The following is a 20,894-nucleotide window of genomic DNA, read 5'->3' as shown; positions in this document are numbered from 1 at the left end:
GGCCGGATCCAAGAGAGACCGAGCACATGGCTGTGTCCTTCTTATCCCTCTGGGATTTCACACTCTTTGGGGCGGTCCTTGGACCCAATAATTCGACAGGCTTCGATCACTGCCTTCGATTGTGGCCAATAAAGGGGCGGGCGCCAGGATGGCTGGGCGTGTCCTTAGCGATCATTGACCTTGGCTGTTTGGGCTCCCTGATAAAGGGAGTGGCGCCGCTTAGTCTGTATCTGTATCGGTTACCTGAGTACAGTTCTTTTGTTCTGGGGAAATGGGCCATTAGAATGCAAACGGGCGGGGGGTTTCGATCGCATCTAGCTATCTGGGTTGCAAATACACACACGAGCTCTGAGTCAGTTTGAATCCTGGGTTGGCCATAATTCCCATGGTCCTTTGCAGGTGGCCATCTGAGATGGCTACAGTATTCACGGCTGCTTTTGCACTTGCAGGTGGGAATGGGTTTGCTCACAGTGTTTTCGCTGTGAGGTTAATTTGTATATTTTTTGAGGTTTTCTCAATCACATCGGGATGGGTGGTGCTCTGGCTGGCTTTAATTGGATCTCAGATTTGGTGAAGTTGATTATGAAGGAGAACTATAAAATTCTCAGAGGGTGATGTTTGGAACCTGAAGAAGTGCAGAGAAAGTGAAGAATGGGTTGGAATGCAGTGTAATTGGGTGTGAACAGTGATGTGATAGCGTCGGCCATGGAAGACAAAATGAAGGGTTGAGATGATGCACACAGCATGAAGGTGATCTCAAAACTGTGCTCATTTTCCCTGATCTGGCTGGATGCTTCTTGCACTGAATTTGGGTGCATGGCTCTACACTCCTCCTGTGATGTTATGCACTATGTACAGCCGTGCGTTCTTGGTGTCAGCAGCAGCATTCTTCCTCTTGATGCTGGGGAATATCTCCAACAACTCACTTCCCCAAGGAGGCACCACTAAATTGGAGTGCAGCCTTTTAAGTATCTTGCTTCTATTGCTTCCAACTCCAAGCTTCTCTCAATTCCAACTTTGGGCTGCCCTTTAAATCCTGGATTTGAGCTTTCGTCATGCTGGTATGCAGATTGGACGGAGAAAGTGGAATTAAAATGATAATGAGGTGGCTGCATTCAAACATGGACAGATGTACTGAGCATACGTCTGGGTTTCACATGGATATCAGACCATGACCTTCCATGTTCCCCAAATCTGAGCCAGCACCCACTCCCAACCCATCTACAAGTAAATAGTGGACCCTTATTGTTTTCAGTGGATAAACCTAATATTCGATCAGACACGCTATGCGATGGGATGTATATATCACGCCCTACAATCCTTGCAGTGTCAAATTAAATATACAGGAACTGTCCAGTGACAATATCCATTGTGATTGATTCAACTGGATATTAATGCTGAAAGTTTGAAAATGTAAAAATTATTGAGCAATTCGCTGAGAAGCAGATTGCAGTTCAGCGTGGGCAGCATTGAAATTAAAACTAATAGGGATTTTCAAACAGCAGAAAGACACAGTACTCATCATCTAACTACAACATGAAACCATGAACTGTAGATTTAATAGCTTTAGTTTATGTGATACCATTATAAAAGTCATGTCTACCGATTTTGAATTATAAATGTTCAGTGACATCGCTCAGCTTGCTTTCAGAATTGGCAGTCTAGGTCAAACACATAGAGATATTTTAGAGGAAGTTAAAGCAATCATAATCTGTTTTCGTTAATGTGGGGCGAGGATGTGACTATTTTGAAATACTGGCCACGGGATTTGGCTCTGTAATGCTGGCAGTTCCAGCTGCTTTCAGACAGAGCTGGTTCTGCTCAGTTTTACTTTGGCTGTGCTGAAGGCCACCCTGGTAAGCACTAGAACGATGCTGATGCACCATCAATTGGACAAGAGATGAAGATGAGATCCAAATGATAGGCTTTAATGCACAAGATGTGTGCCCGGCAGCAGACGTACAGAAGAATGGCCGACTGCCGGGAAGCACGGGTTCTTATATCCCGCCTTGTAGGTGGAGCTACCTACCTCTCAGCCAATCGGCTGAGAGGCACATGACTTACCTGGGCCAATGGGCAGCGAGTCCTCTGCACCAATAGCAGCTCACTTCCAAGGTACCGTAATACCCCTAGTCATACTACCACAGATGCAAAGTAGGCAGATTGCGATGTCGGCCAGTGTGTAATTCCAATTTGTTGTCAGCGCTGTTGTTGTGCACCTCACAGGTCCATACCCTATCATAATCATATACAACTCAACATGTGTTCAGCAACACAAAGGGCTCCACATGAGCATCATTTAAAGGGATGATCTCAATTTGTGTCTTATTTGCTTATTGTTTTCTGCTGACTCTGCTTGTGGGAATCCTGAGTATTTTGAAGAGTTTCTTACAGTGGTGACGTTGGCAGGGAGTGGTGCTGCAGCTGGGGAAGGCCTTGTTTGTGATTACATGGGTGCTGATCACATCCCTTGCTTCCAGTCATTGGGGTTAGCTACAATCCCCTCAGGCTGCAATATGAGATGGGGTGAAGCCGAGGCAGCAAATAAGCAGACACGTTGCTCGCAGAGGGAAGATGAGAAGGGAGAAAAACAATGTCATCAGGATGCCTAATATACTTCAGGCCTTCCAAAAATACATCGAATATCTCCACCTCACTAGCAGTTGGGTGTTTAGCATTTGCAATTCACCAAGGAATTGAATTCTGCTACCTCTTGGATCCAGACCTGGAGCCTCTGAATAGGTAAGGGCAGAACTGTCAATGTCTGCAAAGGTGACCATTGGCCCTAAATCTCATGTCTGAATCCTTCCAGGTCGCTATAGGTGATAATAGTGAGGGTTATGAAACCACAAAGGTTACCACTGACTCAATGTGTCATTAATGCAAGATCCTGCTCAGCACATCACACTGGTGAATGCCCGCTATCCTGGCAACTGTCATATGCTTTCATTTTCTGCCAGTCTGCTGTTCCATCAATCTTTTAATCATCAGAGGTTGGCTGTTGGGAGACAAGGCACTCTACATCTGGCTCTCTACAACCTGAATAGCACTCATTTGATGAGAGCTAAACAGCTGCAAGAAAGGTCATAGAGCAAATGATTAGCTGCTGACGAAATGCTTCTGCTGTCTGGACCACTCTAACGAAGCACTCCACCATTTGGTAGAGCAGGTGTCCTATTTTGTGATGATATGTTTCATACTCCATATTTTGGATATCGTGAGCCTTTGCCAGCAGGGATTTATCATGCACCTCCGACGAAGAATGACGAGGAAACAGACGAAAGGAGGAAGCAATTGGCACATCCATTCTTCTGAGGCTTCCCATGAACGCATCATTCAGTTCCAGTTCTCTGAATACAGCTTCAAACCTCATTGTACTGCAATCCCACACCTAACTATCCCATAATAGAGTTCTCTTGGCCTCAATCCGAAAATAATTGCCACCAGAAATAATCATTCTATACCAACTTTATTCAATATAAAATCCAATATTTCATACAGAAGCCTTTCTGTATTCATTTTCCATCTCTACAGGATGCCTTTGCCTGTCCTACTGCTCCTATGCAATGTTACCCCAGTGGTTGAAACATGGTTGATGAAACACTGCTGGCTTTCACTGGGGGAGATTGAAGATGGTCTTGGAGCACACTTTAAGTGAGAGGGGTGTGGTGACACCATCTGCAGATTATAAACCAGGAAGATTGTGGAAGGATATGGGACTGGGATTTGACAAAGTGATTTATGTTGGAACATTCATCATCCTCCATGGTTTCTGCCACAACAAAACTTCACTCATGGACAGCCAATGATTCCCAGCTCCATCTCTTCCATTTGACTGAGGACATGGAACCATGGTTTTCGCCAATCAGTTAGGTGCTACTATCTCAGTTGTGTGCCCCCCTTGTGTGTAATACAGGAGGAGATGTGTCAGTTACTGTGCATTTAGATGATGTGTCTGCCACAGATGAATAACAGGCAATGTGAGCAAACTGCAAAATGTGGCTGCGAGGCTTGCAACAGTACTAAGTATACGAGGTGAGTTATGTCTTTGATTGTGAGGTATGACTATTGGTTGCTGTTGGTAGGTGAGTACAGCGAGTGTGGTGACGGCAGCAATGTGTGAATTCAGAAGTGTGGTTGGCATGTGCATTGACCGCTTATTGTCATTGAACTTATTATGCACTGCATCCAGGTCCTCAGGTCTACACAGCTGAAAATGGTAACAAAGGCTGCCTGTGCCCATTGGCTTCATAGTGTCTACAAGATGGCCTCCTGGCTCCCTGAAGGAAAAGGATCTCTCTCTTCCTGTGCACCTCCTGCACTAAAGTCTCTGACACTGCATCAGAAAACGCTGGTGCACTCTATCTGGCCTCTTGCACCATTTTAAAAAGTATTTCTTAGTCTCCAACTCCCATCTCACCACGTCCAGCCCCTGCTGCAGCCAGAAGGCATCTCATCTTTAAGGAGTGCATGATGGCTTTCAGTAATGCCAGGGATGTCTGAGTTAGAACCCTTTGCTGTTGCGTGCAGCCACTCAGTCACATGTTTATTACCGAGCTGCACACCACAATCATCATAATCAGCATGTAGCACATAATTTGCATACTACCTGTTATACTGTGAACAGGCTAAGATTGATCACACACTACGATCCCCTTGCCTGATTTCAGGGTATATCCAATTTTGTCCGCAATTACTACTTTTTTAAAAAATGAATTATATCTCCTTTAGTCCTAACTGATAATCTGGCAATTATAATTATCCCACAACATGCAAATTACAGGAAAACTAAACGCTGCAAATTGCAGACTTCAACTCCTTTGACGTTGAGTTCCAAAATCACTGTAATTATTAAATCATTTAATGGAGAACATATGCTCTTCCTCCATTGTATATGTAACAGGGCTATGCTATGAGCAGGTTTTGTTTGAACCTTCCTAGTTACATCTCGTTGGTATTATTTCCTCTTTTGTCATTATTTGAAATTTGAAACCTATCATAAATCTATAGTGTATATCTTAGACCCATTTTCACACTGATTAAGTTTTAAATGTTTATACCGTGCCCACCAGGAATTATAATTGGTTTAAGTGATTTACTGAAATAAATGTGTTATTTAGCCTAGCTGTCCCTATACAATTCTGTCTTAATGCTGAAAGAAGCTGTGATACTGATATACATATAAACCTCCCCTATTTATGAGCTGTAAGCAAACCTGAACACTACCTGAGGAAATAAAATGTTTTCTAAGTCACTTCCCCAACCCAAGGGGATATTCTTCAACTTCAAAAATGCAAGATTGTTCAACACAACATGTTGTTTATGATTAAAACAAAAATACGGTTACTGTACAGCAGAAGAATGTTAGGGCATACATGTAACAAATAATGTTCCATGTGACCAGCATAGATATAACAGAAATTTACATAGATTACCTCAGATGATCATGAATTTCAGGAGAAATTTTTGAATGTATTCTCAATGCATGATTTGCAATTTAAAAGCAATGATTTTATGTCCTCTGCTAAAGAATTAGACAGTCGACCCACTCAGAGATGATTAGTGTAAAATATAGCGAGGAAACAGATTTATCAGACATGTAAAAATGCTAAAAGATTTTCATGCCAGCATTTTAAAGACTCGGATGTAGCGATGGAAGAAAAAGAAACTGACTTGCATTTATATAGCGCCACACCAGGCCTCAGGATGTCCCAATGTACTTTGCAACTAATGGAGTACCTTTGAAGAGCAGTCATTGTTACAATGGGCGAAATTCTCCGACACCCAGCAGGGTTGGAGAATCGCCTGGGGCCACCGAAAATCCCGCCCCCGCCGTGGCAGAGATTCTCCGCCACCCGGGAAGTGGCGGTGGCGGGAATCTCGCCACTCCGATCGGCGAGGCCTCTGCGGTGATTCTCCGGCCTGGATGGGCCGAAGTCCCGCCGCTGGGAGGCCCCTCCCGCCGCCGAGGTTTGAACCACCTCTGTAGTGGCGGGATCAGTGGTGCGAGCGGGCCCCGGGGTCCTGGGGAGGGCGGGGGGGCGATCGAACCCTGGGGGTGCCCCCACGGTGGCCTGGCTCACGATTGGGGCCCCCCGCTCAGACTCCGGGCCAGTGCCCTGGGTGCACTCTTTCTCCTTCCGTGGCCGCTCCACCATGGCGGAAGCGGAAGAGAAACCCACATCGCGCATGCGCCGGTGGTGACGTCAGCGGCAGCTGGCCGCTGACGTCACTGCCGGCGCATGCGCCGACCGGCGAAAGCTTTTCGGCCAGCCCCGCTGCCGGGGGCGCCGGTTTTTTGCGCCAGTCTTCTGGTGCCAACCGCTCCGGCGCGGGGCTGGCCCCCAAAGGTGGGGAGAATTCCCCACCTTTGGGGAGGTCCGACCCATGAGTGGTTGGCACCACTCCCCTACGCCGGGACCCTCCGTCACGCCGGGTAGGGGAGAATCCAGCCCAATGTTGGAAATACAGAAGCCAATTTGCACACAGTGAGCTCGCAAAAATCATCATGTAACAAAATGACCAGTTAATTTGTTTTTGTGATATTGATGATGAAAGTAGAAGTAACTCAACAAAATTGTAAATGTATACAACCCTGCCAATTTAGACCAATCCCAATTTCAGACAAGAGCTGTGGTTCTACAGAACGTTTATGAACTATTAACTTTAACATTGAGCTATTCAAGCAATTTTTAAAAATCCAAAGTGAAAATGCATATTTTTAATTATTCAGAAAAGAGTTCTATTTCACATAATGTATTGTCACCAGAATATTCAATCATTTCTAGGTCCACACCAAAATTGTTGACACTCATCTTCTAATAATCAGGAAGTATCAGTTAGGTAGCATGAAATTTCAATTCTAAAATCCTGAAAATTGTCGGCAGGTGGATAAATTGAGCATCATATGCAGTTCCACAGGTTGGATGTTTCTTTAATTTTTTGATTTGTTTTTAAAGTTAAAGGCATTTTGCATATGTACATGAAAATATCAGAGGACCAAACATCAACAGGAACAGAGGACAGAGGCCCCCAACCTCCCCTGATACCAACACCCCAACACACCCCACCCTCTTAATTCCCCCCCCCCCCCCCCCCCCCCCTTATATCCCCCCCCCCAAAACCACCAAACACCTCCCCTCTCCCAGGTCATTCTGTCAGGTCATGCACCACAATAAACTAGACACGCCTTGCCCTCGCACACAACGAAGATGCGTTCACCCTCCACAGGGCTTCCTTCCACCTACTGAGCCTCACCTCCCCACCCAATTCCTCCTCCCATTTGCGCTTGATCTCCACCGGAGTGCCCTCCCTTTCCATCAACTTCCCATAAATGTCTGATGCTCTCCCCTCCCTAATATTCTTCTCTGACTACAGATTGTCTTGCAGCACTGGAGTTGGTAGCCCTGGGAAGGACTGCACCTTTCTCCTCACAAAATCCTTCACCTGCAGGTATCTGAAACCTTTCCCTTTCAGACGCTCATGCATTTCCTCCAACTCTTCCAGGCTTGCAAACTTGTCCCCTATAAATAAGAGCCTAAAATACTCTATCCCCACCTGCTGCCACCCCCCAGAACCTCGCATCCAGCCCCGCCAGCACAAACATGTGATTGTCACATATCGGTGCCCACAATGACATGCCCTCGAACCCAACGGGGTGACTGCATCGGTTCCAAACCTGAGAAGCTAAAACCACCAACGGGCTCATAGCGTCCCAGATCGCAGAGAATGGAAGGGACACCAACAACAGTGCCCTCAAATATGCCGCTTATACAATGCTGCCTCCATCCCCGCCCCCACACCGATCCCTCCTCCGCTCCCCATTTCCTCACCGTTGCGATATTCACCACCCAATAATAATTAATCAAATTCTGCAACGCCAGCTCCCTCTCTCCCCCCCACCCCCCTCACCCCCGCTCCAAAAACACCCTCCCCACATATGCGGCCTTCCCCACCCACACAAACCCCAAAATCATCCCATTCACCTTCCTGAAAATGGACTTGGGAACAAAGATGGAGAGGTCCTAGAACACGAACAGGAACCTGGACAACATCGTCATTTTAACTACCTGCACACACCCATTCAGCAACAGTGGCAACACATCCCACCTTTTGAAACCTGCCTTAATTCCTTCCACCATCCGTGCCAAGTTCAATTTGTGTAGCTGAGCTGAGCTCCAAGCCACCTGGATTCCAAGATACCGGTAGGTCTCCCCCATCATCTGGAATGGCAACTCCATTAGCTTCCTCTCCTGTCCTCTGCCATTACTCGGGAACACCCCGAGAACTGGCAAAATTGCCTCAGGATCATCATGATCCTTCCAAAGTTGTCCACCGAGTCTGAGAGAGATAATAAAAGATCGTCCGCATACAACGAGACTCTGTGCTTGGCTGAACCCGACTCAATCCCATTCCAACCCCTCAACGCGCTAATTGCCATTGCCAGCTGCTCTATCGCCAAAGCGAAAAGTAACCGGGAGAGCAAGCACCCCTGCCTCATCCCCCGAGGCAGCTCAAAGTACTCTGAGCACATCCTATTCATCTGGATACTAGCCATCGGCACCCTGTACAGCAGCCAAACACAATCCACATATTCTTGACCAAACCCGAACTGACCTAGCACCTCCAATAGATATGCCCACTCCACCCAATCAAAAGCCTTCCCCGCGTCCATTGTCACTATTTCCACCTCCTGCCCCTCCGAGGACATCATAATGACATTGAGCAGTCTATGCACATTCACCAACAACTGCTGCCCCTTTACAAATCCTATCCGGCCCTTCCCTATTACCCCGGCACACAATTCTCTACACACGACGCTAACACCTTCGCTAATAACTTTGTGTCCATATTAAGAAGTGATATTGGGTGGTACGACTCACACAGCTCCGGGTCCTTATCTTTCTTGAAAATCAGCAAAATGGACACCTGCGAGGATGTCGGGGGGAGAACCCCCCCTACCCATCGCCTCGTTGTGCATCCCCACTAGCAGAGGTCCCAACTCTGCACCAAACCTCTTGTAAAACTCCGCTGGGCCTTCAATGCCTGCATCGATCCAATGCTGTCCATCACCTCCCTCAGCCCAATAGGGCCCCAAACCCTGCACACTCCCCTCCTCCATCCTAGGGAACTCCAACCCATCCAAGAACCGCCTCATACCTTCTTCCCCAGATGGAGGCTCTGACTCATACAGCCTTCTGTGTAAGCCTCAAATACCCCATTCACCTCTTCGGGGTCTGGCACCACCTTGCCCCTCTCATACCTGACCCTACCAATTTTCCTGGTTGTTTACTGCTTCCTCAGTTAGTGCGTCATCATCCTATTCCCCAAACTCGTCCACTGGCCCTCTGGCCCTCCGCAATTGGCCTACCGCCTTTCCCATGGACACCAATGCAAACTCCATCTGGAGCATCTGCCTCTCCTTTAATAGCCGTTCATCTGGTGCAGCCGAGTTCCTCCGATCCACCCTCAAAGTCTTATCCACTCGCCTTTCTCTCTCCTCTCGCTCCACCCTCTCCCTATGCAACAGGATTGAGATAAATCTTTCCCTATCTACCAGCTTATGTCTTCCCACAGTGTGGGGGCAGAGACCTCCCCGTATCATTCCGTTCCACATACACTTGAATGGCAGCCCTCACCCTCCCACACACCCCCTCATCTGCCAACAGCCCCACGTCCAATCTCCACTGTGGTCTTTGGACCGCCCACTGTGCAACCTGCAAATCCACCCAGAGCGGTGTGTGGTCAGAAACCACGATCGCCGAATACTCCAAGTCAGACACCTGCGCCAGCAGCGCCTTCTCCATCACGGAAAAATCGATCCAGGAGTACACCCGGTGCACATGTGAGAAGTACGAGAACATCTTCGCCCTTGGCCTCCCAAACCTCCATGGGTCTGCTCTGCAACCCCCCCCCCCCCAAAAAAAACAAAACAGTCCCTCAACTCCCTCAACTCCCCAGCCACCGCCGACACCTTCATTGACCTGAGACACAACCGGTCCATCCTCCCATCCAGAAACGTGTAAAAGCAACCAGCCATTGCCAGCCAGTGTGTGTCTAGATCTGGGATCTTCCGCACCACCCAAGTCATAAAGTCCACATCGTTCCTATTTGGAGCATAAACACTCACCAGGACCAGCAGCATCCCCTCCAGCTTCCCAAAGATCATCACATTCCTATGCCCCGAGTCGGCTACAATATTACCCACCCCGAAAGCCATTTTCTTATTGATCAACACTGCCACCTCCTCATCTTTATGTCCAACCCTGAGTGGGACACCAGTCCTACCCATCCCTTCCTCAGCCTCCTTTGATCCCCCATACTTCAGGGGTGCCTCCTGCAAGAACACACCTACACCAGTCCACCCTTCCAATGTGCTCCACATTTTACACAAAACCTAACTCCAAAGTTCAATGCTCTCATACTGCTCCCAGTCCTTACTCCCTCAGAAAGTCCATCTCCTTCTCCGGTGAGTCAAAATAAAACTCTTGCTTCTGGTGCGTAACTTACAAGTGGGCGGGGTACAGACCACAAGCTTCACCCCCTTCTTGTAGAGGGTGGCCTCAATCCAGTTATACCCGACCCTCTGAAAAGCCAACTCTGCTCCCAGCTCCTGGTAAATCCACAGCTCACTCTTCTCCCAGGTACACTTCTTGGTCTGCCTCGCCCACCTCAGGGTCTTCTCCTTATTAAGCAACCGATGCAATCTCTCCACCATTGCCCTCAGCGGATCCTCCACTCGCAGTTCCTCCTCAGTGCCCTGTGCACTCGGTCCACCTCGAGATGCCGGCCAAAGACCCCCTCCCTCATCAGCTTCTCCAGCATGCTCGCCACATACATAATGGCCTCCATACCTTCAGTGCCTTCAGGCATCCCCATGATTCACAGGTTATGCCTCCTGGAGCAGTTCTCGAGATCCTGTAAGTTCTCCCTCAGCCTTTTCTGGCTGCTCATCACCATCCCCACCTCCACCTCCAGCGAGGTCAACTGATCCTCATGCTCCACCGCCATCTCCTCCACTTTTTGAATCGCCAGGCCCTGAGCCTCCTTCCTCTTCTCCACCCACTCAATCCCCCGTCCCAAGCAGCTCCACCACTTTAGTCCTCTGAGGCCTCCTTCCTCTGCTGCTGAAACTTGCTATTAAGGAATTCCAGCAGCTGCTCTGTAGGCCACTGGGTAGACAGCACTGTCTGCCCTACTCTCTGCCATCTTCTCCTGTGTCGCACCACAAAAACTGTCTTGCTCAAGTTGCTGTCTCTTTCACGTTGCTCTTCTTGCCCGATGAGCCATAAACCACTCCCACCAGAGACGTATCACATTCCCTGGGCACTCATGAACCCTTTGCCATCAAACAATTCGGGGGGGAAGGAACGAAAAAATGCAACTCGAGCGGGAGCCACCAAATGTATGACCACTCACTCCGTGGTTGCCACCGGAAGTTGCCGATGTTTCTTTCTTGATTAAAACATTCACCCAGATGTTGCTTCGCTAATACCGGTGAGACTGTCACAATTCATTGTTATTACTGGGTGAAACTGATAGCAACTTCTGGCACGTGCACACGTACAGTTAAAGGCAGCAATCTGGGAGCTGCTGCCAGTAATACCTTGCTCCTCTGTAAGCTACACTGAAGAAAAATTTGCTAATGGAATCTGCATGGAAATCACTGTCACTGAACTTAGACTAATTACCCACTAGTGTCGCAGTAAGGATAGCTGAAAAATTCCAATTTGTGCAATTAAGAATGAATTAGCTTTTCACCAAGTAATATGTGATAATTGTAGTTGAACAGCCTCTCTGACCCTGAAAAGATAATTATGGAGCCTAATTTCCTCAGAAGAAAATTATGGCGGAATTTTCCCATTTTGAGACGAAGTGGTGGGCAGCTCCAGCGGTACCTGTCCTACTGGCCACAATGGCAGAATCCTGCACTAGATTCTGCACTAATTAATTATGCGCAGGCAAGTTCCCCTCAAGTCACCTGGAGGGCCGACAGCTGATCCGTCTGCTTCTCATCAGTTGGAGGGTTCAAAGGTCCTGGCACCATATTTAAATACCAGTCCAGCATATTCTTTTCACCTTCTCCAACCCACCTGTCTTCATCAGAACAACACCTGAAAAAAACATTTGGTCAAAACACACAAGTAGCCTACCTTTTTGGCAACAAATTCTTTATATGTTTTTAGCAGCTGTCACGTTAATAAAGGTTAACCATGTTGTTATGGGTCAGGGTTTAGAAAACTCCAAAGTATATCATGGAGTTCACCTAACCTACAACTGTTTATCGATTTTGGTTATGAGGAGCACAAGGGCCTGCCTTTCAGGTGTTATTTAACAGAGGCATTAGGCACTTTAAAAAAAAAAATAAATTTAGATTACCCAATTATTTTTTCCAATTAAGGGGCTTTTTAGCATGGCCAATCCACCTACTCTGCACATTTTTGGGTTGTGGGGGCGAAACCCACGCAGACACGGGGAGAATGTGCAAACTCCACACGGACAGTGACCCAGAGCCGGGATCGAACCTGGGACCTCAGCGCCGTGAGGCGGTTGTGCTAACCACTAGGCCACCGTGCTGCCCTGGCATTAGGCACTTTTAATCAAAAACAACCTTTCTTCTGCAAATTCAGTTAATATTTTTATAAACATACACAGTAAGCATTTTTATCAACTACAAACATCAATACCCCACACAGCTACAGTAATCTATGTATCACCCTTAATACATTTCCCCCTTTAACTGTTCCAATTTAATAACAAGATCCCATAAACCGGAAACCCCTTTTCAAAGGTGTGGCCCAGTACCTTGGCGGCACTCGCCCCGTCCCGCGCGGAGAATCGCCATGGGGAACAGCATAAAGCGACCCCGACCGGCGCCACTGGCGAATCGGCGAACCAGCGTCGGAGCAGCATTGTGTGAAAAGTAAAACTCAGATCCACAGCCCAGCTCCACCCACACAATGATATCACTGAAGCCCTGTGATAAGACAAAACATTTCTTAAAGGGACAGTCCCATGACAATATGACCACTCAACCACTTCCACTCTGATGTGTAAATTCAAAAGAAAGCTTCCAAAACAGCCTGCTTTCTGAAAACAAAGATTTTTCTGGCTTGACTGGATAGCTGCTTCAAATTCATAACTTTCACACCTTCTCCCAGCAGATACAGTCTCAGACAATTCTCTATACAGCCACACAACTGAAGTAAACCCCTTTCCTTAAATACCCCTTTTCATCTCATATTCCATTGTCCGCGACCATCTCTTTGAAGTCAATTTCTCTAAGTATACTTTTTTTAAAAATGTTTTCCCATTTTGTCTCTATTTTTGGGTCAATGGAATGTAATATACCTTCCCCTGCTTTTCTATGAAACCTGTGTAAATTATAAAAGTTCCTTGCCACTCCTAAACTCCCCTTTCAAATTCAACAGCTGGAAAAGTCTCCCCTTGAATCATAGTACAAATTTTAAATTCAATGTATTTACTTGTAAATCCGAATACAAATGCCAAACGCCTTTACCCTTTTATCTCTCAGTTCTTATAGACACACTGTCTTTATTATTTTGGGCAGCACGGTAGCACAAGTGGATAGCACTGTGGCTTCACAGCGCTAGGGTCCCAGGTTCGATTTCCGCTGGGTCACTGTCTGTGCGGAGTCTGCACGTTCTCCCCGTGCCTGTGTGGGTTTCCTCCGGATGCTCCGGTTCCCTCCCACAGTTCAAAGACATGCAGGTTAGGTGGATTGGTCATGAAAAATTGCCCTTAGTGACCAAAACGGTTAGGAGGGGTTATTGGGTTATGGGGATAGGGTGGAAGTGGGGGCTTGGGTGGGTCGGTGCAGACATGACGGGCCAAATGGCCTCCTTCTGCGTTGTATGTTCTATGTAATTAATCGTGCACATACACTCACACACAAAACCTTCTTTACAGAATACCACCATAATCCCAAAAAACATTTTTAAAAATAACATCCAAAGCTATTTTTAAAAATAACATCCGTCATCACAATTACCACAAACAACATGAACTTTTATCTTGAGTGCATTTTATGTTGCACCTTTATCAAATACCTTTTTGGAAATTTCAGTACATGTATTAGTTCCCCTTCATCTACCCTGCTTGTTATAGCCTCAAAATAACTATAAGAACGTTGTCAAACACAATTTCCTTTTAACAAAACCATGTTGACTCTGTTTGAATTTGGTATGATTTTCTAAATGTCATGCCACTACTCCCTTAATAATAGTTGCAGAATTTCCCCAGATGTTAGACAATCTGGCTTGAGATCTCCATATTTCTATCTCTCGATTTTTTGAATAATAATCTTTATTAGTGTCACCAGTCGGCTTACATTAAACTGCAATGAAGTGACTGTGAAAACACATGCTCCGGCGCCTGTTCGAGAGAATTCAGAATGTCCTGTTCACTTAACAGCATGGGCGCGATTCTCCGCTCCCCACGCCGGGTGGGAGAATCGCGGGAGGGCCGAGCGAATCGCGACATGCCCCCCTGGCACCCCCCGCGATTCTCCCACCCACCGTTTGGAAGAATTGGCGCTCACCGTTTTTCACGGTGACCGGCAATTTTCCAGCCTGGATGGGCCGAGCAGCCTGCCGTTCTCGATCGGTTCACGATGGCGGCAACCACACCTGGTCGCTGCCGTCATGAACATGGGCGCCAAAGTGCCGTTTGAAGCTTGTGGGGGGTGGAGAGGGGAGTGAGCACCATGGCCGTGCTCGGGAGGGGACTGGCCCACGATTGGTGCCCACCGATAGTCGGGCCGGCGTCTCAAAGCGACGCACTCTTTCCCCTCCGCCGCCCCGCAAGATCAAGCCGCCGCATCTTGCGGGGCAGCGGAGGGGAAAACGGCAACCGCGCATGCGCGTGTTTGAGCCATCAGCCATCGTGACATCAGCCACGTATGCGCGGGTTGGAGCCAGCCAACCTGCGCATGCGCGGCTGACGTCACATAGGCGCCGCCGTCACATCATTCTCGGAGCGCCGCCTTGACGCAAGCGTCAAGGCCCGGCGGCCAAGAATAACGGAGCACCGCTCCTAGGCCCCCGGGTGGGGGTGAATAAGGTGAGAGGAGCGGCCTCCGAGGCTGTCGTGAAACTCGGCCGAGTTCACGACGGCCTTCCCGATTTTTTGCGGGAGCGGAGAATACCGCCCCATGTCTTTCAGGACTTGTTGGAGGAAACCGGAGCACCCAAAGATAACCCATGCATAAATTGAACCCGGGTCACTGGCGCTGTGAAGCATTAGTGCTAACCACTGTGCTACCGTGCCGCCTGAAGATGACAAGTGAATTGGGTAATGAGGGACTGACACATTGTTTTTTTTCCCAATTAAGGTGAAATTTAGCATGGCAATCCAGCAGCACATCTTTCGGTTGTGGAGCTGAGACCCACGCAGACATGGGGAGAATGTTCAAAGTACACACTGACAGTGACCCGGGGCCAGGTCCTCGGAACTGTGAGGCAGCAGTGCTAACCACTGCTCCCACCATCGTGCCGTTGGATTGCCACATTGTTGGCGGTGCCACCTTTCAGGTGAAATATTAACTTATCAACCTGCTCAGTTGGATGTAAAATAAGTCATGATTCTTCCTTGGAAGAATAGAAGTTGTTACTGCCCAAGACATCAATTCTCCCTCAACCCCACCCCACCCACTAAAAACAGGTTAACTGTTCATTCATCTTTGTAGAAGCTTGTTGGACACAAATTAATTCTAATAATTGCACATGTGCATACCTGAAAAGTACTTCAATGGTTGGGAATTTCTTTGTGATATCCTGAAACCTAAAGGTTATGTATAAATGCAAATGATTTGTTTAAACACTGGTACATCTGATACAAAATGATTTAGATGGTGATTAAAGGCCATGTTTTGCCACTTAAAATAGCATTACTTGGGACTGCCTCTTATATTTAGAACATAGAACATAGAACAGTACAGCACAGAACAGGCCCTTCGGCCCTCGATGTTGTGCCGAGCCATGATCACCCTACTCAAACCCACGTATCCACCCTATACCCGTAACCCAACAACCCCCCACTTAACCTTACTTTTTAAGACACTACGGGCAATTTAGCATGGCCAATCCACCTAACCCGCACATCTTTGGACTGTGGGAGGAAACCGGAGCACCCGGAGGAAACCCACGCACACACGGGGAGGACGTGCAGACTCCGCACAGACAGTGACCCAGCCGGGAATCGAACCTGGGACCCTGGAGCTGTGAAGCATTTATGCTAACCACCACGCTACCGTGCTGCCGAATTTCTTCCATCATTCCATTGAATCTTGTCCCTGACTAACTTCACTTGGGATGGCTCAATCATCACTGAGACCTCATTTTGTGGGAAACCATCACCATTATAATATGGCACCAAAATACTGTGCCACTGCATGTGTTGAATTTCTTCCCTTCACAAATACAGCAAAGAGATGATAAAAGTGATTTCTACAATATGATTAGGAAAATAAATCAAAACTTTATCTCCAAAGTGATCGGGTTTTACCACCCCCTGTGGGATGTCGAAGTGGATGCTGACCTATTTACTGAGAAGAAATGATTTATTCGCTTCCAAGACTGGTTTAAGCTCACCACCACAACCTCCTGAGTGATGCAGGGAAAAAGTCACATCAGGCTAGCTGACATTGGCAGACCTCAAGACCTGGATAAGCAATTTAATAGTTCAACTCAATTGCAAAAAACGTGAGCAGCATTATCTATCTCGTAAAACACAAAGGCTAGAGGAAGAGTGCTGTCCCTTAGTATGAATAATAGTGAAACATGAAAGATTAAAAATAGTCACATGAACAATAAGTGTTGAGTAACTATTTAAAGGAACACATCTTCAAAATTCTTGTATTTGTTTTGATTTGTAAGCAAACATTTAACAACAATGTAAAATGTGTCAAAACGTACAATGTAGAAAAATGGATTGGGATTTAAATTTATGCCTGGGTTTTTTATGTGATGTTTAATTTGGTGCTTCTGTCAAAACTGGCTCAGTTACAAAGATTCTGCTCAAAGCTTCTGCCTTCCATCCAATAGAAACTTTCCCTTTTCTTTTTTTCTGCTTTCCACCTGCCCCGCTTAAAAACCAATGCATCTTTCCAGTTCTGTTAAAACTTGCAGCCTCATTGCCCCAAAATACTTCAAACTTAATTTGTAGCGGGTTTTTCATGGAGTTTCCCGCCTGCTCTGCGGCGAGTTCCCCACCGCTATTATGGCACATAGTCAATTTTTGGGGCCCTGGGAAGTTTCTCACCAGTTTAGGCCACACTTCGAATTTTGTTCAGCACTGGAGAGCCGGAGCTGAATTCTCCGCCGGCGGGATGCTCTGTTTTGCCAGAAGCCCAGGGGTTTCCTGATGGCGTGGGGCTGCCCCACAATGGGAAACCCCATTGTCCAGCTGGCGTAATGGAGCACCCTGCCGGCGGGATGAAACTGAAATGTGGCGTGGCGGGGCGGAGAATCCAGCCCCCAAACTCAGAGATCGGGCCGTCATTTTGAAAGGGTGTCTAAGTGAGCTTGTGGGTCCCCCACATTGCCTACCCAGGGGCAATGTCACCCCCCACACATATGAACACTACCCCAAGTGAGGACACCCTGCTGGAGGGTCCCTGGGGATCCCCCCTCTTCAGGCCCCAGAGCTTGAACCCAGGATGTGAGGCAGAAAATAAATCATGAGATAGAAAAGGCATGCAGAAAAGGCAATATTATAATAATCATGGGGGACCTCAATATGCAGGTGGACTGGGAAAATCAGGTTGATAGTGGATCCCAAGAAAGGGAATTTGTGGAAAGTCTAGGAGATTTTTTTTTGAAGCAGCTTGTGACAGAGTCTACTAGGGAACAGGTAATTCTGGATTTGGTGATGTGTAATGAGGCAGACTGGATTAGGGATCGCAAGATGAAGGAACCCTCAGGGAGCAGTGACCACAATATGATATAAGTTTGAGAGGGAGAAACTGGAATCAGATGTAACAGTATTACAATTAAATAAGGATAACTACAAAGACATGAGGGAGGAGCTGGCCAGAGTTGATTGGAAAAGGAATCTTGCAGGGAAGAGAGTAGAACAGCAATTGGCAGGGGTTTTGGAGGTTATCCGGGAGGCACAACAGAAATTTATCCCAAGGAGGAGGAAACATGCTAAGGTGATGACAAGGCATCCATGGCTGACAAGGGAAGTCAGGGACAGCATAAAAGCAAAAGAAAAAGCATACAAAATGGCGAGAATTAGTGGGAAGCCAGAGGATTGGGTAGCCTTTAAAAGAGAGCAGAGGACAACTAAAAAAGCAATAAGGGGTAGAAGATGAAATCTGAGTGCAAGCTAGCTAGTAATATATAAGAAGAGTTTTTTTCAATATATAAAAGGTAAGAGAGAGGCAAAAATAGACATTGGACCACTGGAAAATGTGGCTGAAGAAGTAATGATAGGGAATAAAGAAATGGCAGAGGAACTGAATAGTTACTTTACATCAGTCTTCACGGTAAAAGATACCAGTGGGATGCCAGAGCTCCAGGAGAATCAGGGTGCAGAGGTGAGTGCAGTGGTCATCACTAAGGAGAAGGTTCTGGGGAAACTGAAAGGTCTGAAGGTGGATAAATCACCTGGACCGAATGGACTATACCCAGGGTTCTAAAAGAGATAGCTGAGGAGATTGGGGAGGCATTGGTGGTGATCTTTCAGGAATCACTGGAGGACGGAAGGGTCCCTGAGGGCTGGAAAGTGGTTAAGGTAACACCGCTGTTTAAGAAGGGAGGGAGGCAGAAGATGGGAAATTATAGGCCGGTTAGCCTGACTTCGGTCATTAGTAAGATTTTAGAGTCCATTATAACAATCTTTATTGTCACAAGTCGGCTTACATTAACACTGCAATGGAGTTACTGTGAAAAGCCCCCAGTCACCACATTCCAGCACCTGTTCGGGTACTCAGAGGGAGAATTCAAAATGCCCAATTCACCTAACAAGCACGTCTTTTGGGACTTGTGGAAAGAAACCGGAGCACCCGGAGGTAACCCACACAACACAGGTTTATGACCTACTTCCGCAAGCGTCATTCAATCTCCTCAATTTGGTATGGGGTTCCGACTCTGACAAACCATGAGGTCTTCGGAGAATCCCGGGAGGCGCAGAGTCTGTCCAGAGAGAGGTTCACTGGGGCCCTCCCCTGGCATTCTCCAGCTGCATTGCTCTCAAGCGAGTTCCCAACACTTCTGGAGATTCGCGCCCATGGTGATGGTGTCTCTCTCTCAAGGGATCCCTCGAACCTACTGAACATTTCCATAAATTTCTATTTTTGTTCTAAGTATGCAGAAGCAGCATGGATAAGGATGTCTGTAGGTCCCTCCAGTCGCGGTTGCTATTAGCATCACGGAGCTGGCGCTGATGGAGCCCCTGGAATCGGGCGCTGCTGGGAACATTGAGCATGACAGTATGATCCTGCCTTATACCCATGCACAATTTGTAGTTCACTCACATGCTGCTATCTGGCATAATGAGGAATCCACTTATGGTGAGACCAAGGAACCCTTGCTTGCCACCCAATTCTCCTTCCCTCAAATCAGCTGAGTTCCTGCTTCAGGCACCCATGAGCTACCACTTGCCCAACCACAGATGCCCAACTTGACAGGAAAAGCAACAGTACAGCACAACGAAGCAGCATGTACCCTGACAGCTAATATTGAGTTGGGATTGGTATATGATTAATCCTCTGGGCACAAGTGGGCTGCCTGTCGTGCCAAGGGTAGAGGAAGGTTCATTTGCAAGACTGGGGAGGTCATAGGTGATTTCCACTATGACACACTCAGGTGAAGACCTTGATGCATGTGAGGGAGCACTGGCAAACATGCACACCAAGATGCTGTGTGAATTCCAAAGCCAAAGCTTTTTCCACATCATTTAGATTCACCAACGAGCAACAAGCATCATTTGTATTCATCTGTCATCATCTACACTCAAAAGTGATCACTGAACAATCATTTGACATCATCTTCCCTCAAAAGCAGTCATTTAACCATCATTTAGCATCTCAAGTAGCGATCAACTGACATCATTAGTCATTGATTTACCTTAACAATAATCAAGCAGCATCACTGTGATCATTGAGCATAATTTAATTACCTTCAAAAAGCTCAGAAGCATGTAACTGACATCAAAAGCAATAAGCTTGTTCATGAGGAAAAATTCAAAGTTCTGCTGATGATCAAAATTTGACTGTTTCAGACATCAGTTGATATCAACAAAAGCTGTGCAATGGATTTTTAGAAGTCTCAGCTGATGCAGTGTCACATATGCATTCTGTAGATTGTTTAATAACACAAAACCACTAATGGGGATGCAAGCAAGCCTTCTTTTTCTCTGTGATTTTAAGGAGCTCCTTTTCTTTCCAATGGTGAACATTTTATCAAACCTTGTCAATGCCATACATATTCCACCACATCAATGAAGATGGCTTGACTAATCATTTCTCCGAGAGAATATCCCATGGGACTCTTGGCAAGGCCATTTCTCATACCACCTTTCTCGAATCATATTGGCTCCATTGAATCTAACATGGCTTCAGGGGCATAATTAATGTGTATGGAAGGGGCACAAATTCAACATTGGTACTATTTCAAAACTATTGTGATGGGGTATATATTGAACTGCTCACAACCTCTGCTGTTAAGAAGTGAAAATGTATGTTGTATCAAGAATTTTTTCCAATTTCTGCATTTGAGTGACCATGTGCACATGCAGCTTTTAATACCTCTTTCCATTCCAAAGAGAGAACAATACAACCATTCTGCACTTGGAGTTAATTCAAAAGTTCTTAATTTTTTGTTGGAAGCAGTTTAGTCCAGTATTGAAAATAACTCCCCAAAAAACCCTGG

Source organism: Scyliorhinus canicula, chromosome 11 (genome assembly GCF_902713615.1).
Source record: "Scyliorhinus canicula chromosome 11, sScyCan1.1, whole genome shotgun sequence".
Classification (NCBI taxonomy): Eukaryota; Metazoa; Chordata; class Chondrichthyes; order Carcharhiniformes; family Scyliorhinidae; genus Scyliorhinus; species Scyliorhinus canicula.
The sequence above is the reverse complement of the archived record's forward strand: the minus strand, read 5'-3'. Positions refer to the sequence as shown.